The following is a 6,008-nucleotide window of genomic DNA, read 5'->3' as shown; positions in this document are numbered from 1 at the left end:
CCTAAGATTTAGAAGATGATATAAATTAAAAAACATGTAAACTATTAAGTTATTGAATATATACTATAAATTATAAAAAACATATGTAATAAAAATAAAAAACTCCAAACCCCAATTGAAATTTGAAACCCCAAAATACCCTAAACCCTAAACCTTAAACCCCAAAATCCAAACCCTAAACGAAACCCCAAAATACCTTATTTATTCTTTACAAAATAAAACTTTATTTTTATTATTTTTTCTTTTCTTTTCCCCCTAACCCACGTGCCCCCCCCCCCCCTTTTCTTCTTTCTTTCTTTTCTTTTTCTTCTTCTCTCTCCTCCCACCCGTGACTCTTTTCTTCTTCATTTTTCTCTTCTCTTCTCTTCTTTTCGCCTTCTTTTTCTTTCTGTGTGCGACCACAGCCCTCACCACCACAATCAATTCATCATCTCCAAGACTCCAACCATCACCACCACCACCACCACTATCATCTATTTCCCTCTCCCCAAAATACCTTTCCCCCCAGAAATTCCATCAAGACGAAATCGGACCCAATTCCCTCTGGACCCAAAAGCCTTCCACATCCATGACGAAATCAGTTGCAGCGTCTCCATCGTCTACAAGGCCATCTGCGTTCTCGTCCACTTCACCATCGTCGACCTCGACCGAGGCTCCCAGCGTCATCGCCATCAAAACAACATCTTGATCGACTCTAATGGCTCAGTCCAGATCGCTGACTTCGAATCTTGGGCCTTCGTCTTCGTCGTCGTTTTTTCTAATTGATGTTGTTGGTTAGGGTTTGGGGCTGGGGGTGTAAGGGGGATGGGTTGGTCAATCTCTTATCAATCCCTCATCTTGGAGGAGTAGGCTTGGCTGGTACAGAGTGTGGGAGGGAGGAAAGGCTGTTGGGATTTGTAGTCGGCACCGCCGCTCTCCGACCGATACCGCCACTCTCCGACCGATACCGAAATTATCGGTTACCGACCCATATCGGTCGGAATTCGGTATGGGTGTTTCGGTACGGTAACCGTACCGAACCCACCCCTAGGGAGGGAGGTGGGTCGGGGCTGGGCTGGGCGGGGGGAAGGGAATTTTTTTTTTTTTTTATGAAATTTTTTTTATTTTAAGAAATTTTTTTATTCAAAAATATATATTTTTAAAATTTAAGGAAAAGACGAAAATACCCCTGTCACTTTGATAGAAAAATTAACGGAGGTACTATTTTGACACAAAATGAAAGTTAGGGTACTTTTTTGTAAGTTTTCAAAGTTGGAGTACTAAATTGACACAAAATGAAAGTTGAGGTACTTTTTTGCAAGTTTTCAAAGTTGGGGTACTAAGTTGAAACAACATGTAAAGTTGAGGTACTAAATTGTAATTTGCTCTAAACAAAACATTACCTACACTTTCATAAAATTCAAATTCTTCAAGACAAGGTTCATATTCTAAATCCAAGTTAAAAAATAAATTGGACTTAGTGATATTTGGGTCCATTAAATTAAATAAATAAATTTTTAATTAAATTTTAATTAATCGGTACGGGATGGGACCATCCCGGTATTGAACATTCAGGACCGATCCCATCTCGTTTGAGATCGGTATGGTACGAGATCGGTACGAGATTAGAAAAACTAAAACGGTATGAGACCAAACGATACGGAATGACACGGAACAGTATGGTTTCGGTATTTTCGGTCTTAATGCCCACCCTTAAAAAAAACGTGTTTGGTAGACCATTTTCAAAAACAGTTTTTAGAAAAGGAATTCAAAAACATGTCTTTTTCTAAAAGCGATAAAACATCGTTTTTTTTTTTTTTACACTTCTTTCTTTTTTAGCTGTCAACATTTTTTTAATTTAAAAATTGTGTTCAAATTTCATACCAAACAAGTTTTTAAATTTTAAAATTTGATTTTAAAAACAAAAAACTGGTTTTGAATTGGTATCCAATTCAAAAAAAAAAAATTCAAAAACATGGATCCATTTTTAAAATGTGAAATTTTAAACCTAGTTTTTAAAATTTAAAAACTTGTTTGGTATGCAACTTAAAAACTATTTTCAAATTTTAAGATTTTAGAAAACTTGTTTGGTTGATTTTTTTTTTTAAATATATATTTTTTTTCAATAAGTTAGTTGTATTAGGATTTAAACTTAGAGTTTGAACTCAAGACTCAATACTCAACTCTCGAGATCCGAGATCCAAAACCGAGGCCTGATATCCAAGAACCGAGGTGCAGGATCTGAGAACTGGGGCCCAGGATTTGAGAACCAGGGCCCAAGATCTGAGACCGAAGACTCGAGACATGAGACTCAAGACCTCCTTATACGATCAAAAGATACACCCTCTTCTCTCTCCTCTATGTGGGTATTGATTGAAATGTCCATGGGTTGGTTTGGTTCCCAGGTTGCATCAATAGTTTCCAAATGCATATATGCTGTGTACAATGTATGAAACATAATGTACAACTTAAATAATGAGATCATCTTCCACTTCAAGAACCATGTCACAATGAAACAAGTAAAAGACGACTGCCTAAGTTCTGCAATTCTAAACATAGAGCAATATAACAACAACTACATCCTTAACATTATTAAAAAAAAAAACAATTTGGCTTTACAACCCAAGAACATGGTCAACAAGAACAATTTGGCTTTACAATTCAAAGGAATTTGCATTATAAGATAAAGCTGGACTACCAAGTTAAAACCCTAACAATCCAAAATCTCATTTACAAACCCAAAAGTCCAAAGCTAGAACACTAAAGCTATAAACAAACAACATTTTCTCCATAAAAAGAGATTATAGGCTATTAAGCCACACTTTTTTTCTTGCAACCGGCATCTTCATAAACATCCTCCTCCAATTCGGACTAGTGATGTGGCCATAGTGCAAACCAACCAAGCAGGTAACAATAGCCATCATCGACAAAATTGAGACATATTTTCAAGAAAATGAAGTAATGGGATTCAACAATTAAAGAAGAAACTGCAAAGATATACCTTAAAAATCCTTCAGGGTCAAAAGGGGCTTGGCACCAAGTAGGAGCATCAGCAGGTAATGGGCCATAATCTGGGGAGTTGATATTGGATTGCTCTATTCGTGTATATATTGGTCTTCTATACAAATGCTGAAGACCCAATATTTTACTATCAATCATCTCAACAACATTACAAGCTGGTCCTGTGTCACCCCGGCCTTACTCCAAATTTCACCTTCCAAATGGAGATAAAATCGAAAAAGACAGTCACAACATTTTATGGAGAAGTTAAGGATAAAATTAAGAAATGATCAAAACTTACTGAAAATGTTTTTGGAGCAGAGGAGGAATTGGTTGGAATTTAGTACTCCCAATCAGGAACGTGCAAGCCGTATAGTAATGATAGATATAGCAATCTTCAATGGAGCCCAATTTTGTCAAGTTGGTAGGCATGTACCTCATACCTGATAATGTCAGGATGGTGTTATTTGTGAATGGTGTCAATGGTAAAGGGGTTAATAAAGGAAGAAACGGCTGAGGGTTTACATTGGATGAGACATCAGGAGCTATGGCCTCCGCATCTGTAACTGAGACACAATGGGACTCATATACACCTGCACAGAGATTAACAGAACCCAAACTAAGTAGAAGAACCCAACTTAGTCATAAAACATACAAAACAGACTTATATATACATGAGCAATCCTACAAAGAAATAATAGTATCATGCCAAATCAATCCAAGTTGAAGTAATACTATCATGAATATAACATTATGAAACTACAAGATACCATAATCTAATATGTTGAACCTCAAAAATGGCAATGTACTCATCAAAACCAATAAACTTTTCTCCAACATAGAACTTATACATAATGAAGCAACTTAAAATGTACAGAAACTGAAAAAAAAAATAGATAAAATGAGAAAAGGAATAACAATCACTGGTAGGAGCAATAAAAGTTTCAAAATGGCAAATATTAATGCTGACAGAGAAGAAATAACAGGAAGTATGAAACCTCCTTATCTAGGTAATAATGTGCGCAATTAAATGAAACCTTAGTTGGTAACTTTATGAAATCACAGAAAAGATGGAAATTTTAGGCCCAGTTTGGTCTCACTCCCTCTCACATTGCTTTTACAAGTACAAGTAAAGCAGAAAAAGCTTTATCTGCTTCATCTTTTCAATCGCATTTCTTTGTACCAAAACAGTACAAGTTATAACCCACTAGTTCTTGCCATATCATTACAAGCTTGGGGTTCACATATCTCATCCCAATTCACTTTATATCTTACTTACCTTGTAAATTAAACTTGAGTATCTTGGTTAAGCTCAATTAAACAGTTTTGTTTCTCTGCATTGCTAAATGCTATGGTGTTTCAGTTCTATACAAGAAAAGCAGGGCTATTAGAATCTGATAGCTTTAAAGCAAGAAGCTGGGATTTTGGTAACAACCACCATATAGCTTGCTAGGTGGACTGTTGACAAGACAAACCAAGTCCATCACTTGCCATAAATTTGGTAGCTATGGAGGAGCTGTTCAGAAAGGTCCTATGCTTAGGGAATCTCTGCAATTTTTTATTTCCTATAAGGCATGCCCAGTTGTGCCCATATGATCAGACCATTACCAACTACTATGTTCTATCATAAATATCCAAGAACTAAAGTCGCATAGCTAAAGAAGTTTTAGGAAATGACCCAATTAATAGAATCTATTGCTTCAGCCAAGAAAACATTGCATCAGTCCAACTATCAACTTAGACCACTATTAAAAATAAAATAAAAAAGCACAGAAAAACCCACTATTTCATTGTCTCAAAAAATCTAAATCAGAAAATTAAAACCAAAATCAATAAACAAAAGAAAACCCAATCTCTAGGTGAAAATATATTTACCTTGATATTGGAATTGGAAGAGTCTGCAAGCATAAAGAAAGAGCTACAGATCAAACACCCGACTGTATTCAAACCACCCGATTGTAGAGAGATAACCAATGGATCGTCGAGGATCAGAAAGAATGAGCAAAGAATCAAAATGATGTGTGACATTTTGATTTCTCAGTAACCAAACAACGATGTTTAGGTCGAGGGGACTCAGAGTAGAGAGCGAATAGGTTGAGGCTAGAGAGGGTAGATCGAGGGGAGAGAGAACGGGTCGAGCCGTCGAGGCCAGAAAAAAAGAAAAAGAAAAAAACGATGTTTAGTCGTTTTCATAAAATGCCTTGTTTTTGAATTATTTTTAAATATTTCTTTTTCAAAATTGGCTACCAAACGTATTTTCGAAACTTAAAAACAATTTTGGGATTTTAAAAACAAAAAACTGGTTTTGAATGGAGTACCAAACAGGGCCTAAATTATTCACCCAACCGTTTGTGTTGTGCTCAAATACACGCATTTCCTTGCTATATTTGTGGTCAAATTAAACTCCTGCACCCACAAGTTTTTTTTTTTTTTGAAGAAAAGAAAAGAAAAATAAATAACAGGTGGAATTCATAAGTTAATTATTATATATACAGAATTTAGATCATTTACCTAGCTAGCCTGCCATTTAACGAAAAACAAAATTTCTAAACAGAATTTAGATCGATCATATAATTATCACTGATCGAAGTGTATTTGTCAAAGTTTGTATTTTTATGGCTAGCTTGGATGTACCAAAGAATGGTACTAACAAAAGAAAATTAATGCTTTTTATTATTATTATACCCAAGGAGTTTAATTTCGGTTTCAAAAAAATTTTCAATGGAAATTTCGACGGAAATTGCTATCAAAATACAGAAATTTTGAATAAAACACTACAACAAAAGTTAGTTTTAATGACACAGATTCCATGACATTTGGAAATTTGATGTCATTAAATACTATAAAAGATGACAAGTTTTAAATCCGCGTCATTGAATGTGCCATATGACATATTTATAATGGCATATAGATATGAATGTCATTAAAAAAGATTTCAAAAACATGTACATAAATGCCATCATAAATATTACATTTAAAGGGCGTTTTTGATATGCCATTAAAAGCTTAATACATCTACGACATCCTTT

At 35.1% G+C, this 6,008-nt stretch overlaps 1 pseudogene across 1 annotated transcript in view; it reads right to left on the bottom strand.

The window, feature by feature from the left end:
* The window catches only part of LOC147283214 (diacylglycerol kinase 1-like), a 9,686-nt pseudogene extending 9,020 nt beyond the window's left edge, over positions 1-666 (bottom strand). The window contains exon 1 of the transcript XR_015122931.1: positions 534-666. The product of XR_015122931.1 is annotated as a diacylglycerol kinase 1-like (transcript). The remainder of the gene's footprint in view (positions 1-533) is intronic.
* Between the last annotated feature and the right edge of the window lie 5,342 nt (positions 667-6,008).

This window comes from Dryas octopetala, chromosome 6, assembly GCF_963921425.1.
Source record: "Dryas octopetala chromosome 6, drDryOcto1.1, whole genome shotgun sequence".
NCBI classification, from domain to species: domain Eukaryota; kingdom Viridiplantae; phylum Streptophyta; class Magnoliopsida; order Rosales; family Rosaceae; genus Dryas; species Dryas octopetala.
This window is presented reverse-complemented; position numbering and strand designations above follow the sequence as displayed.